The 14,830-nt window shown below is 40.7% G+C and overlaps 1 protein-coding gene across 4 annotated transcripts in view; it reads left to right on the top strand.

Moving 5' to 3' along the window:
• Positions 1-13,219: 13,219 nt before the first annotated feature.
• klhl29 (kelch like family member 29) overlaps positions 13,220-14,830 on the top strand; it is a 409,128-nt gene continuing 407,517 nt past the window's right edge. For 2 of the 4 annotated variants that reach the window (XM_078173676.1, XM_033648443.2), the window contains exon 1: positions 13,248-13,488. The gene's annotated coding sequence lies outside the window, so the exon portion shown is untranslated. Of the gene's footprint in view, positions 13,489-14,830 lie in introns of all 4 variants that reach the window. The other 2 variants (XM_033648442.2, XM_033648445.2) reach the window with 2 other exon arrangements.

Below are 14,830 nucleotides of genomic sequence, written 5' to 3' on the forward strand. Positions count from 1 at the left end.
AGACAAAGGCAAGGAAATGCAATGCAAAGCAAATTTATTTGTATAGCACATTATTTTCTTTACATAGAGTGCAAGAAACAACACAGTGATTAACATAATAAGCACATGGACAACAACTCAGTGCTCTGACACTTCTGAATGAACTGCATAATACATACTAGTACTGTGTATTTTTCCAATACTACAACAGTCTGCTCTGCATACATGTAATTTTTTTTTTTTTTTTTTTAAAGTCCGCTGTGTTGGCAATAACATAACGTCAAACTCTGAACAGGCTGGTGTTTAAAGAGTTCATGTATGACGTACTTAAGATTAATTCCCTTTTAAATTAAGCCATAGACTGCAAAATACACCAACAAAGCCAGCTACCTCGCTAGCCTCCTAGCTACTTAACATGCGAGTCAATGGAGCCGCGTTAGCTACTGTTAGCATGACCTCGGCTCAATTAGAGATCGGTATGCCCACGTTTTAAGTAGGTGACAATTCAAATAGCTGGCTCACATCAGATGGTGGGTGGCCTTCGTATGGTCTTAAAAACGCTACACAATAGGTAACGGTAAATTTACATTTTGTTGTGAAATCTGTGCTACCAACTACTCCTTTCCTGAAGTAGTCCACCATAGAGACAGAGCGCAACGCGTCATAATCTGTAAGCCATGCCCCTAAAGGGGAAACGTTTCAGATCCGGGGGCGGAGTCGTGAGATTTGGAAATCCGTATCCAGTCAGTTTGGGATCAAAGTGATCCACCCTGCCAGTGTTTTGAAATACCCAGATAAAGTCAGCAGGATCACCTTGATCTCTGACTGAGAAAAGGAGGATTTCATTATCTGGATTATTTTGATCCAGATTACAAGTTTTGAAATACTGGGCCCAGATGACCACACAAAATTATTACTGCTATTACTTAAAGATCTGTGCTTCCTTCACCTATACATTACCTTAAAATCATATGTAGAGAGCCCCTAATTAAACTTGATTTCTTACCCGAAGAGCCGATCTCCAGAGCTATAACTCGCCAGGCAATATCTTTTTGGCCATTGTCTTTATGATGACCGGATTTTGGGTCGTTTACCTCAGGATATTTCTTGACCTCAACAAGAAGTCTCTTCTCATACATTCTTCGTCACACATGAGACACATCAACAGAGTTCTCTTTATGCATCCATAGTGAGGAGAGGAGTCGAGCTGCCAGAGGAGCAGAGATAAAGAGCTGCTATGGTAGCTGGTATGTACAAGTAGAGAGCGAGTGGGGGAAAAATACATTAAATTCTGGGGACGGCAAGGCTGGAAATAGGACAGTGGCTTAAAGGGCCAACGCTCATCTAGCAGCCGTCAGTGTGGGGTTGTATGTTTAAAATAATAGGGGCGTATTTTTTGACGCATGGTGTTCGCCGACGGTGTGTTTTGGTCTTAAGACAGTCGTCTGAACGCGAAGCTGAAGTTCTGTTGTCAAAGCCATGCACTTTGTACACCCAAACACCTCCTTGTGAAACTTACGTGGTGAATGTTGTGTCTCGTTGCCTGAAACAAACGTCTCTGAAGCGAATCCATACTGCGATTACATCGGCACATCAGTGTAATGAAGAAAACAGTTTAGTAATGTGCAGACGTCATTTCTAGGACACAGGGTCGGACCCAGTTACTCAGGATAATCCACAGACCTTGTGGGCAGTTTGATGAACTATTTTCTTACTACCGAACTACACCTGCCAACCACAAGACCATGTAGACACAACCTGTGGCCTCTCTCTTGAAAGCTCTCACAGGAAATGCACAAGAGTAGCACCCAGTGCCTGAGGTCGCGTTTTCCCGGCGATTAAGATGCAGCATGTTTACAGTCCCTAAAGTTACAGCGTTAAGATGAGGAGGACGCCATTAGTGTTTACATCTCGTGCTGTCACAAGCAGAAGCCTCTTGTCCGTGAGTAGATGCACACTTCCTTCTGCGCTAGATACTGTTGGTGGGTGTACTTTGGTAGAGAGCAAATAGCTCCTACATGAAACTGCTCACAACAAGGTGTGTGGATTATCTTTAGTAACCAGGTCATGATTTCTGGAGAGAGACATTGCTGTTGAGTTTTTCAAATGTATTTTTGAGCACCACAAGCCAAGTGCCATCTATATCCAGTATACTGGAGAGAAGGCAGACATCTCTACGGCAGATATCTCCAACAATCTGCAGCTCACACCAAAACAATCTAGATTGATAAACAGCACTACTTCATTTTATGGTGAAGTGTCCCTTTAAGTTCATATTACTGCTTCAGAATTGGTTTACTAAACCCAAGTCTTGCAGAATTAGGTCATCCCACAGATTAGCGTGTAATCTGCTGTGAATTATCTTAAATTGTTAAATAAAACAAAATACATTTTGAATTCTGGTCCTTCATTTGATTGAGTTTCATTACATTTTACATTCATTTATGAGGAAACATCAATTACATTTGCTTGGGAGTCTGTTGTTCCATTTCAAGATGTTCCTCCTGCAATCTAATTAGAATTGGGCTCAGGCAAGATGTGTGTGTGTGTGATAGTGGGTATACAGTGTAGTTCTTAAAAACTCTTGACTCTAAATTTACCAAGTAATCTTATAAATAATATATCCAGCGATGTGACGTGAGCGTCTTTTCCTGAAAACATTTCACTCCCTGTCAGACATTTACCCAGAATCACTTTTTGCAACTTTTAAAAACGCAAAGGTTGGCACAAAAACTTTAGCTTATTTTGTTGGGGCACACACAAAAACACACAAAAAGACAGTTACACAATGTGAAACTGACACATTTGGCGCAGCACAAACCACTCGGATCATAGAAATGTTGCAGAGAAGACACACAGTTTGACAGTGATATACACTGACCATAAAAGAACAGCAGTGGAGCTGCAGCCCTGGCAAGGCTGGTAAAAGAAGCAGCATTGACGCCAAAGTGCAAAGTACAACTAGGCTGATATACAGCCCGCAGTAAATAATAGATAGATAGAAGAGGATTGATAGTCTGTGAAAATGAATGAAGGCATCAGCCAAGAACAGAAGAGGTTCCCCAGTTTCCGTGTTTTGGCACACAGCTCCACAACAACTATGCAAGTTTTTTAAAAACTTAGACTGGATTTTATTTTTTAAAGTTAAAGTTCCATATTATTCCATTCCTCTGGATTATACAGAAACTAAATCCACAAAACACCAAGACACAGTTTGTTTTTGCCCACTGCCCCCTGAGCCCAATTACTGTTGTTTACCGGCTCCAGATTTTGTCATATATAGCATACAGTAAAGGGCATGAGTAACACGGTGCCCTGCAGAATCACTCGCACTCTAAGTGAGTAATTATGAAATAACCTGTGAAAGATAACAAAACAAGTTTCAACACGCCCAAACAAACAGAGGATTATAGAAAGTGTGTATTTTTAGTCAGATAAACCTTTGACATTTGTTTTCCCGACGTTCATGTTTCATTTTTTATTATAATCTATATCACAGTTACTGACAATGTTTCACAAGTAATATTCCCTTATTCCCTGTTTTTCCTTCTTTAATTCAACATGTTAAAAAGTATAACCTTTAAAGGAGCAGTGTGATAGATTTAAGGAAACTTAGTTGCATCTAGCAGTGAGGGTTGCAGATTGCAACCAGCTTGAACTTCTCTCTGTTTGAATTCCCTCAGTTTTCATCATTCAGGATGTTTTTACCTGGAGCCGAATTATCCACAGAGGTCTCTTCCTCTCCAAAACAAATAAACTAGGTGATTAAAACCAGTAAAAACACTGAATGAAGCAGTTTCACGATATAAATCAGAGCTTGTCCAATGCTGTTTGGACTATCTGAGACGAGCTGCTAGCCCAGCACCTGCTAATGTGTGCTCAGCTTTTTTTCTCTGATAACTTAAGATCCATACAATCAAGAAGTATTTAACAGGAGCCGAATTATCCTCAGAGGTCTCTTCCTCTCCAAAACAAATGAACCAGGTGATTAAAACTGGTTAAAACACAGAATAAAGCAGTTTCATGTTACAAATCAGTGTTTCTTCAATGTTGTTTGGCTTATCCCAGAAAGCCCATTTGCCCAGCACCTACTTATGTATCGTCACTTTATTTCTGATCCAGATATTTAGTAGGTTTTTACCATGAGCCGAATTAGCCGCAGAGGTCTCTTCCTCTCTGAAACAAACGGACCCTTTGATTAAACCAGTAAAAACACTGAAAAAATCAGTTTCATGTTACAAATCAGTGATTCTCCAATGCTGTTTGGACTGTCTGAGACGAGCTGCTAGCCCAGCACCTACTAATGTGTGCTAAGCTTTTTTCCCAATCCATACATTCAGGAGGTTTTTACTGTGAGCTGAATTATCCGCAGAGGTCTCCTCCTCGCCATCGCAAACTGTCCCTGTGATTTAAACTGGTTAAAACACAGAATAAAGCAATTTCACATTACAAATCAGTGTTTTTTCGATGCATTTCAGCTCATAGCAGACTGCAAGCCCAGCACCTTCTAATCTGTGCTCAGCTTTTTTCTCTGGTAAGCTAAGATCCATACATTCAGGTGATATTTAGCGAGAGCTGAATTATTCACAGAGGTCTCCTCCTCTCCAAAACAGGAGGAAACACAGAATAAAGCACTTTGATGTTAAAAAAAACATGTTTTTCGGATGCTGATTGGCTTGTTGTGGAGGGGCTGCTAACCATGGTGGCAGACATGAAAACATGAAATTGTGAAAACATGGATGACCCTATCTGGAGCCAGTACTACTGTAGAAATATGGTAGTGCAACATGGCGATCATTGTTTATCGGGAGCATGGATTTTATTAATAACCTAGATACCAGATGGCAAAATGGCAACTAGTCAGTCTAGTGGAGTTGCTCGCCTGGTGCATACTAGTTTCCAGCTTTACTTCTGCAGAATGAGGCCCACCGAATATGCACAGTTGTGTTTCTCCTGCTGGCCCCGCCCTTGAGTTCCTGCTTGGCTCATAGACTTTACAAATGTGATGATGGCACAGATTTTTAAATCGCTTTTCTTGGCTTGAGGAAAGTTTACAGATTTAAAACTTGGATCAAAAGGTTATAATAGAAAGAGTCATTACTGACCTTGATTGCTGTTCGAGGTGTCTTGTCAACGGTTTTACAGATGTTTCTTTCATAATGGTGGTCTATGGGGAAAATGCATTTTTTTGCTGCAATACCTTAAGTGGCCACTGGGAAAATTGGCTGCAAGGCTGAGCAGTGTTCCTGGTAGCCTGATGACGAACCATTCTCTATGTAGATATATGCCTCATTCTAAGGTAACAAAAAACTATGATTATATACTAAAGAAAACATACATATTATATTACATCGACTTGTGATATATATCCCCCTAAATCCTACACACTGGACCTTTAAAATTGAAATGAGTTTTTTGCAGATCCCGATCCGTCCCAAAACCAAACCTCTCATACTGCACAACACTGTCAGGTTATCTCTTTGCTGTCACGGCAGTACAAATACAATTTTGTTAATTATCAAACAACAATCTCTATTGTTGTTCCCTGCTTTGTACAGGTCTTGTATTGCATCTTTGTCAATGCTTCCATTAGCTGTGGAGCCGCACTGCTCGCCCTCCTCATCCCTCCTCCTTTCCCTCCTCCTCGATGCTATTGAATGTTAGCCTATAGTCAAACAGTCCCCACAGAGCTCGCTCCATCATTGAACATGATACTCATGTTCCTTTGGGGGGAGTAATTCCATAAAACCAAGATCTCAGATAGGAAGCTTTATTTGTAGAATATAAAAGTCCTTTTTAATGCAAAGTAGTACCTGCTGGCTCAGATTAGGCTCACAAGGCTCTATGATGAATCAGTACACACCGCTTCACACCATCTCACATACTGCCGTGGCTGAAAGGCAGATGTGGAAGACTTCTGAAATTACTGCAAAATAGAATTTGACCCCTGATAAGGGCCACTATCTATTCTGGCAAGTGTGACATTTTGATGAAACGCTGGAGTGGAGTGCACTCAAGTATTTTACCCAAGCATTTTGTAGTGCATATACTTAACTTACATGGCGGTGATGCACTTTACTATTTCAAGCACTGCCTTGACTTTTTCTAAAATTAGACCTCAGCCATACAGCTAACCATTTTACACACTCCTACGTGTATGTTAACAGACACAGCAAACCCAAGAGTCAGTCATGTGTCAGTCAAGGCAAGGCACATTTATTTATATAACACATTTCATACCCAAAGGCAACCTAAAGGGCTTTACAGATTAGTCAAGTCAAAGTTTATTGTAGCCCAATCACAAAGCATGCCTCAAAGGGCCGTACAAATTGTAATTTCAAATCAAATTCAATTTCAATTTGATCTATAAAGTCAAATATCACAAATCACAATTAACCTCAGAGGCTTTACAGCATATGACATCTCTCTTTACTTGGACCCTCACAGTGGATAAAGAAAAACTCCCCCAGAAAACCCTTTAACAGGGTTAAAAAAAATAAAATAAAATGCAGTTGTGCAGTCCTGAGAAGAAGTCTAATAAGTCTGGGTGGTCTAAAGCTGTGCAGGGGCTTTTATATTCTAAAATATGATTCACTGTGATTCTTTAAACTACCAAAGTAAGTCATAAGTAGTTAGTGTTTGCTCCACCTTGACCAATGAAAATAAATTAGTGGCAACAAATGAATAATAAACAAAAATTTTCTTATTAAGTTGCATTTTCTGGGTGCGTTAGTCTGACTTTGAGGATGTGATTAAGTACGATTTCAGTCACACTAACATGTTTACATGTATTTTAAAAGTCCACTTTTAGTTGAATGAACACAATAAATCGATTATCTCTAGTGTCATGTAAATGTACTGTCTTAGCCTGATGGGCGGAGCAGGAGGGTGGCTACTGGGGCTCTGTGGGGCCCCTGAATCTGTGTATTACCCAAAGAAATCTAATGTGTCTTATAGGGCTGCCACTAACGATTATTTTCATTGTCGACTAATCTGTCGATTATTTCTGCGATTAGTTGACTAATTATTTCATCGAAAAATGTGTTAAAATGTTGAAAAATGTCGGTCTGTCTCACCCAAACCCCAGAATTGCGTCATCTAATGTCTTGTTTCATACTCACGCCAAAGGGTTTTAGTTCACTGTCATGGGAGAGTGTGTAAAGCTGCCAATATCTGAACGTAAAAAGCTGCAGTAAGAGTATTTTGGGGTACTTTTATAGTACTTTTCTATGAAAAATGACTCAAACCGATTAGTCGACTACTAAAATAGTCACCGATTATTTTAATAGTTGATTAGTCATCGATTAGTCGACTAATCGTGGCAGCCCTAGTGTCTTAGTAATGTTCTTCCGTTGGCGTAATACTTAGGGAGCGATCACACCGAGATAAAACGCTAGAATCACGACGCCAGTAAGGCCATTGTTTTCCTATGATAAGGAGCGTTCAAGCGTCTTTTTAGACAGGTGTTTTTCCGGAGTTTTTTTAGACGCGCGTTTTTGTAGACGCGTGTAGACGCTGAAAAGTTAAAATATTTTCAACTTTTTTGAGCGTCAGACGCCAGTAGCTAGCGCGCATTGAATAAGCGCTTCCAGCATTTCAGGCGTCTTTGAAGCGTCTGCGTCTCTAGTGTCTCATTTCTGTGTGATCACCCCCTTACAGTTGTGTTGATTTGTGGTTTTCGGTCCAATCCGGTGTTTGAGTTTAAACTGGTTTGATTTCATGCAAACCTGCTGAGCCACCATCTGTCATCATGACAGGCTCTATCAAATTTAGAAGTAGCCTGCATCAGCAACCTGCTCTGACAATGTCACAGCACTTAATCCAACTTGTATTGCATTTGTAATAAGAAATGTAACAACAAAGTTAATGTGTTTTGGGCTGACGAGAGGAGGCATTGCAGAATGTCTCAAGAAAAAAGAAACTGCATCATCATGGCAACATTTTGGATTTAGAGATGATGAAAGAGGTGTCCTAACTGGCTGCGGCAACACAGTGTGTTGTTTAGAGATGTTCCTGTTTATAGCCCACCTGTTGCTCTCTTTGAAAGTGCATCAATGGACAAAGAACGGCTGATTCATGAAGTTGAAATGAGGAACTATCATTATGATACCTGCTTAATTCACTACAAAAAAACAACATAGGTATCAGCTGGCTTGAGGGAGTTCGCCAGGTAGCTGAAAGTTTCTGCAAAGGTAAATTCATTCATTCATTTTCTATTATCCTGTCAGGGGTCACAGGGGTGCTGGAGCCTATCCCAGCTGCCATTGGGCGAGAGGCGGGGTACACCCTGGACAGGTTGCTAGACTCTTGAAGGCAAAGGTAACTGATCATGCTAATAACAAACTAGGCTACTTGCTTGTGGCTAGGGATGGGAATTGATAGGATTTTATTGCTATCAATGCCATTATCGATTCTGCTTATTGATCCGATTCTTTATCGATTCCCTTATCGATTCCTCCTGTGAATTAATGATATCACCTCCTGTTGTTTGTAACCCAAGACATCTGCTTTCATAACATTTTATTATGAACCTTAAAGCCATGGTCTAGTTTAGAAAGACGATGAGAAAGATTTGATTCTCGATTCCCATCCCTACTTGTGGCTATATTGTCTGTCATTTCCTGTAAATATTACAGTATGAAATGTGCTCTCTGTTTAAAAAGTAACGTTATAAACATGGGAAGACAACAAGTAGGTGACTCACCTATTTTTTAAGTGGTTGTTTCTCTGCCTGATCTCGAGCGCACAGCTGATATTTAACGTGTGTTGTTTACTTGGTGTGACACAAGTGCATATTTAATGGATTCAGTGTGAACAGAGTGAACAAAATTAGCAACATCAGCCAATGCTTGCCTCTTTAGTTGGCAGGAGTGAAAATTAGTCATTCTCAACATTTGTTGTGTTGTAGCTGCAGAAAGATAAAAACAATTGGAGAACAGTTAGATGCAGAAGATGATGCAGGCTCTACAGGTTGATTTTTTCCCTTGGCAACTGTCTTGTTTTTCCCCAAATGATGCACAGATTTTTAGGCACGTTGTCATCTCAAATGGCTTGACAAAAGAGTGCATGTAGCTGCTGTATATGAGGGGAAAAATACCCCCAGGCCATCTAGATTTGTGCCTCTGGTTAATGGTGAATCAAATGAACCAGCATGAGTAATACCACGACCCTGAAACTGAAACAGCTAAGTGTAATTCAGCCAACCTCAAATGTATTATTTACACCTGTGGCAGTTGCTGAAGTTGTATTATACTGTAAGTTTTCATGCAGGTGTTTTTGTTTGAAGCAAATTAGACCCATGTTCATGTTGAAGATGGTTGGAGCTGTACAGGAAAATGTGATGTCACCAAACACAAGTCGTTCCACCCCAACAAGTGCATTACAGAGATGTCAATCCAACAGTCTGCACACTCCCACAAAGTCCTCAGAAGAGGTCTAATCAGGCAAAATAAGGGAAAACACCTATGTGGGTGTTCCATTGGTGTACAGAAGGGGCAGTAAAGAGGCATCGCAACAGTTAACCAATATAGTCCCATGCATGGGCGGATTATGAGACAGTGGGTCCCTGGGCACAGATATACAAAGGTACACCACCTCTCGCACACAGGAGCAAGAGACACAGACTTTGTGGTGGTTTTGCCTCTTTTTTCTTTTGTTGATTTGGTTTTCTTTGTAGTTGTTGTGCATCTTTTTATGGTTTTGTGTTTCTTGTAGCTGATTTATGTCTCTTTGTCTTTTTTTGGTCGCTTGTGTCTCTTAGTAATTTTGTTCCATTTTTGGTCATTTTGTATCTTTTTGTAGCTGTTCTGTGTCTCTTTGTCATCATTTTGTGTCTCTGTTGTTGTTTTGTGTCTTTTCTAGGTAATTGTGTTTCATTTTTGGTCATTTTGTGTCTCTTTGTAGTTGTTTTGTGTCTCTTTGAGGTAACTGTGTGTCATTTTTGGTCAGTGTGTGTCTCTTTGTAGTCGTTTTGTGTCTGTGTAGTTGTTTTGTGTGTCTTTGTTGTCATTTTGTGTGTCTTTGTAGCTGTTTTGTGTCTCTTTTAAGTAATTTTGTTTCATTTGGTCATTTGTGTCTCTTTGAGGTAATTGTGTGGGATTTTTGGACATTTATATCTCATTGTAGTCGTTTTGTGTCTTTAGTCATTTTGTGTCTCTTTGTAGTTGTTTTGTGCCTCTTTGGGGTAATTGTGTGTCATTTTTGGACATTTATATGTCATTGTAGTCATTTTGTGTCTGTAGTTGTTTTGTGGCCCTTTGTTGTCATTTTGTGTCTCTTCGTAGTCATTTTGTGTCTCTTTGAGGTATATGTGTGTTATTTTTGGTCATTTATGTCTCTTCGTAGTCATTTTGTGTCTCTTTCAAGTTGTTTTGTGGAGTTGGTATGTGTTACTTTGAGTGACATTTTGTAGGTGAAGGTCAGGGGGTCCCCTGACACTTTGGGCCCCCGGCCTGTGCCTGGTTCTATGTTTGATAGTGATAATCCATCAGGTAAGCACAAATAGCTCTGTTAAGCAACGGCTGGAATGCTTTAGAAGCAGTCTGAAGATATGGACAGTATTTAAAAGTCCTTTGTGGTCAAAAAACTGTGGATTAGACAGTTCCTGTGTTTATTATTGAGTTAATTGCCCTGCAAGTAGCCTATCTAAGAGGCAGCCAAGATAAGAGCTGGTCAAATTATCTAAATGCAAAAAAAGAAGGTGCTAAATGGAATTCAACCATCATTAGTTTAATTGCTTACATGGGCTTCTCCTACTGTGACATGTCAAAATGTGTTCTGTGAAAAAAGCCCTACTCTCTTAACAACTCTCTTCCTAACTTTACACAAGCCCTCTTTCTCCTCTTTGCTTGACCGCATCACATTTCTCATTGTGTTCACGGAAAAGTGATTAGGAAAGCAGAAAGGACATTTATTTTAGGCGATTTGGATCCAGCCAGAGAGAGAGCCCTGTTGATTTTCACTCTAGCCGTCTAATCAGGGGCTGATTTACAACCGGTATGCAAAGTGAATGTAATTACCAGCATTTAACTACCAGGTAGGATGGAAAAGCAGCAGTGCTCCGGGTACTGCAGGACTGAGAATCAAAACAACCACTGCTAGTGGGCCTTTTTGAGAAATTTTGATCGGTGGAAAGCTTTCTGTGATTTCTTTTTTCCTTCCTAATGTCCTGTGGGAGTGGGTTTTTATTGCAAGTGGATATTAAAAACGACTCTCTTATTGTATATCGAGAGAATTCAACAAACATGTCACCAAATCTCAGAATCGGGATCAAAATTAGTTCATTTAACAACAGGGGGAATTGGATCAGGGGTGTATCATCAGGAAAAGCAACCCATAAGAATATTTGGGTCCCCTGAAATTTTTTGAAAAGGGGCCCCTGATGGCCACAAATTGGCAAATTTTACAATGACAACTGTAACCTCCTTAAACCTCCCATAAAGGCACAATACAGTGTACATTGAGACTTCATTGTATTATGGCAGCATTTTATGAAGGCCAATTAGCTGTGTCAGTGTTTCCACAGGCAAAAAGGACATTCCTAGTGTAGAGTATGGATCAAGGAACTTTCATCCAGAGTTAGCAAATGAACAAATCACAAGGCTTTTAGATATGTTGCATTATTTGCAATTTTGCTTTTGTACAGTCATGTTTAAGCATTGAAATGAACAGTTTGAACGGTTTTAGACGTGAATAGCGACCTCTGACCCGTAGAGTTACAAAACATTGAACAAATGCTGCACTGTGTAAAATTGTTCTTTCACAACAATGTTCAGGCATTGAGATGAAGAGTTTTATAGTTTATTACACACTTGTGACTATTACTATTGTCCCCATATGAGGACATCATTTTCGATGAACATACTGTTCACAGACAATGCTTAGGGACTGTTCGTTATCTATGAGGCATGAGGGGTGGTTTAAAACGGAGGAGGCAAGTCAAATAATTTCTAAGCACTGTTTTTTTTATTCTGGCTTAGGGGAGGGGCATACACATTTAAATGGTTGTATTTTGTATTTAATTTAATTAAGACTTTTAAAGAAAAGATGTTTGGAAGGCATGATTTCTTTAAAAATCGATAAAATTATCGTAGCCAGAAACAAACAGAAGTTATTGTTGGATTTTTACATTTCTGACCGTTCCTGAACACATTATGTGAGATTAATGCTTCCATCAGGGAAAAAAAACATAACCAAATCTCATCGTGAAGTTGTGATATTGCATCACAATCACTGTATTTTAAGTCTTATTTAATTTCTTTCTCAAAATAAACTGTATTAACTAACCAGCATGAACTACAAGAGTGAAAAACTGAGGTTTTTTCAACTCCACGATTTTGTCTTAGACTATTAACTTTTAACTTTAAAACATCAAAGGCTAAGTTTCGAAAAACCTAATAACTAATTTATACTGGAGGGAGCATCGTGCATTTCCCGCCTAAGGGAGGCTCAAACAAAAATATTGATAGGTTCAAGAGGGTCAGAAAACAAAAACAACACATGAGGCCACACCCCGGCCACTCCCCTCCTCATAAAAGTTAAGAACTGTCCCTTAGACTTTTAAGCTCCTACTATTCACAAATAGCAAGGAGAAATTTAAAACGCACACTAAACAAAAGCTTGGGTTGCAGGAGGATTTATATGTTAGGTATAACCATCAGAAAAATGAAGAGCGCATGTTTCTGGTCACCAGAAATGAAATGGAGAGGAAGAGGAAGAAAGTGACACTGGGGGGTGTTGGGGGGCCTCGATGAGCTTCTCTGCCTGGGGCCTGACTGGGATATGTCACAGTTGCTCTTGAATACATGCATAGAAAATTATAAGAAAACAGAAAATAAGTGTGAAAATATCTGCATTATACTGCAATATATAACACGATTTATATATAAATTAAAAATAAGAATAATAAATCTGTGCATTATTTGTTAAATATAAATGCATGATTAGTATAAGTGAGAATAAATTACATAATTAGTTGAACAGGCTTCTGCAGCAGTGTGTAGTCCTGCATGAACCTGCCTCTGTGTCCCCCGATGATCCCAGGACCCTCTCACAGTGTGAGAACGACTTTATTGTGCACACTGACGCTGAACTGGAAACACAGCTCTGCGGGTGCATGCAATAGCACAGAGTGTCGGGTGGGCGGCGCTGTAGGGCTGGTGTGGAGAAAACAAAGTGAAAGGGGAGGAGCAGCATCGGGAGAAAAGTGGCCACACGGTGTGCCAGCCCCGTCCAAGCAGTCGCTTACATCTCAGATCCGCCGCCGCGCAGGGAGCACAGAGAGACGCGTCTGCCAAGTCCAGTCCACCCCACTTGGTGACGTGCAGCGCGGTGCAGAGACAGGCTACGGACCGAGCAGCGCGCAGCCGCTCCCGGCGCACACTGTTGTTCCTATTGCTGTAAAATGCAACAGCGGTCTTTGCGGGATAAAGACAGCATTCATACATAAGCAGCGTCGGAGCGAAAACAAGGACAAACGCCGGGGGACAGGAGCAGCGAGCGACCGGGGAGGTAAGCGCACAGCCAGCGTAGGTGGAGGGGAAGCGTCCGCCGCGCTGACTTTATGTACGCTGCATTTTGCTTTGTGTCAGGCAGGAGTTTAGAGACGGCAACACGGGCACTTGTCCTATCATGAATGAATGAGAGGAGGATCATCAGTTTCACTGCCACCCCTTTAGCTGAGGACCATAGCCTACCAAATGGTGTGTGCGGCGCTCATGTTGTGCGCAAGCGCTCCTGCAAGAAAGAAAAAACTAACTTCACGTCTCAGAGCTTGTGACAGAAACGGAGAGGGTTAGGGAAATAGTGGAGTAGTGGTCAGTGTAAAGGTCGGCAACCAAGGACAAACGGATGGAGACTGGCACAGATGCATTTCCTTAAAAGCATCCTCTTAGTGTGACTTAAATCAGTTTAATTACAGCATGCAAAACCCTCTAAATGTGTGTCATAAATCCTTTAATAATGGGGAAACTATTGTGCAAAATAAAGCAATTTGCAATCTTATTAATTACTGTTATGCAGCTTTACTTTAATGCAACATATTTAAAATTATGGCTGCACACTTTTGCACAACAAACTATCACAACTGCATCCTAGTCCTGCCTCACTCTGCAGCGTGTCTAAGTGTATTTATAAAACCCTATTCTTATATTCTACAGATGTATATAACTTGTATCCCGCAGCACATCCTCCAGACAACAAAGCATTACTCATCACAAGTCCCATCTGTTGTTCCAGTGAAGGGCCGTACCCTTGGCTGTGAAGTGGAGTCCTGGCTGTAAAGGGACACTGTGCCTTTTCACATGCAGAAAGTTACACATTCATTTAGGGATGCAGCCACTTCTTCTTCTTTTTTTTTTTTTTCCACGACGAGCTGTGTTTCATTTATTTCCTGGCGAGGGAGAAGGAACGGGGTTGGTACTAATCACAGCATTATCGCATTTAATCTGTAGTATTTAAGCATGATTCACTATCAACTCTCGTATCCAAAAACACACTTGTCAATCGGCACTGGTTTTGGCACTGATGCTTGTTTGTACAAGCCACAGCATGCTACTTTATATAAATAGACGTGCAGCCACCCTGCTCGACTGTGTTCCTATTCCTAAATTGATGCACCCCAGTGTTGTTTTTGTATTAACATGTGGGGTAGGAGCAGGACACACTTCCCCACTGATGACATTTGAAAACCTAGCAGGCTATCGTGAATCAAGGCGGGGATTAAAGGCTTTAGTCCTAGTCCTCCCTGAACAGGCAGGGAGCTCTGCACTCGATGAGGTAAGACAATGCATTTGCCTCAGAGCCGGGGCCATTTAGCAGGGGTCTTCTCGCCTCATCTGCTCCGTGTGACAGA

This window comes from Epinephelus lanceolatus, chromosome 13 (genome assembly GCF_041903045.1).
Source record: "Epinephelus lanceolatus isolate andai-2023 chromosome 13, ASM4190304v1, whole genome shotgun sequence".
Classification (NCBI taxonomy): Eukaryota; Metazoa; Chordata; class Actinopteri; order Perciformes; family Serranidae; genus Epinephelus; species Epinephelus lanceolatus.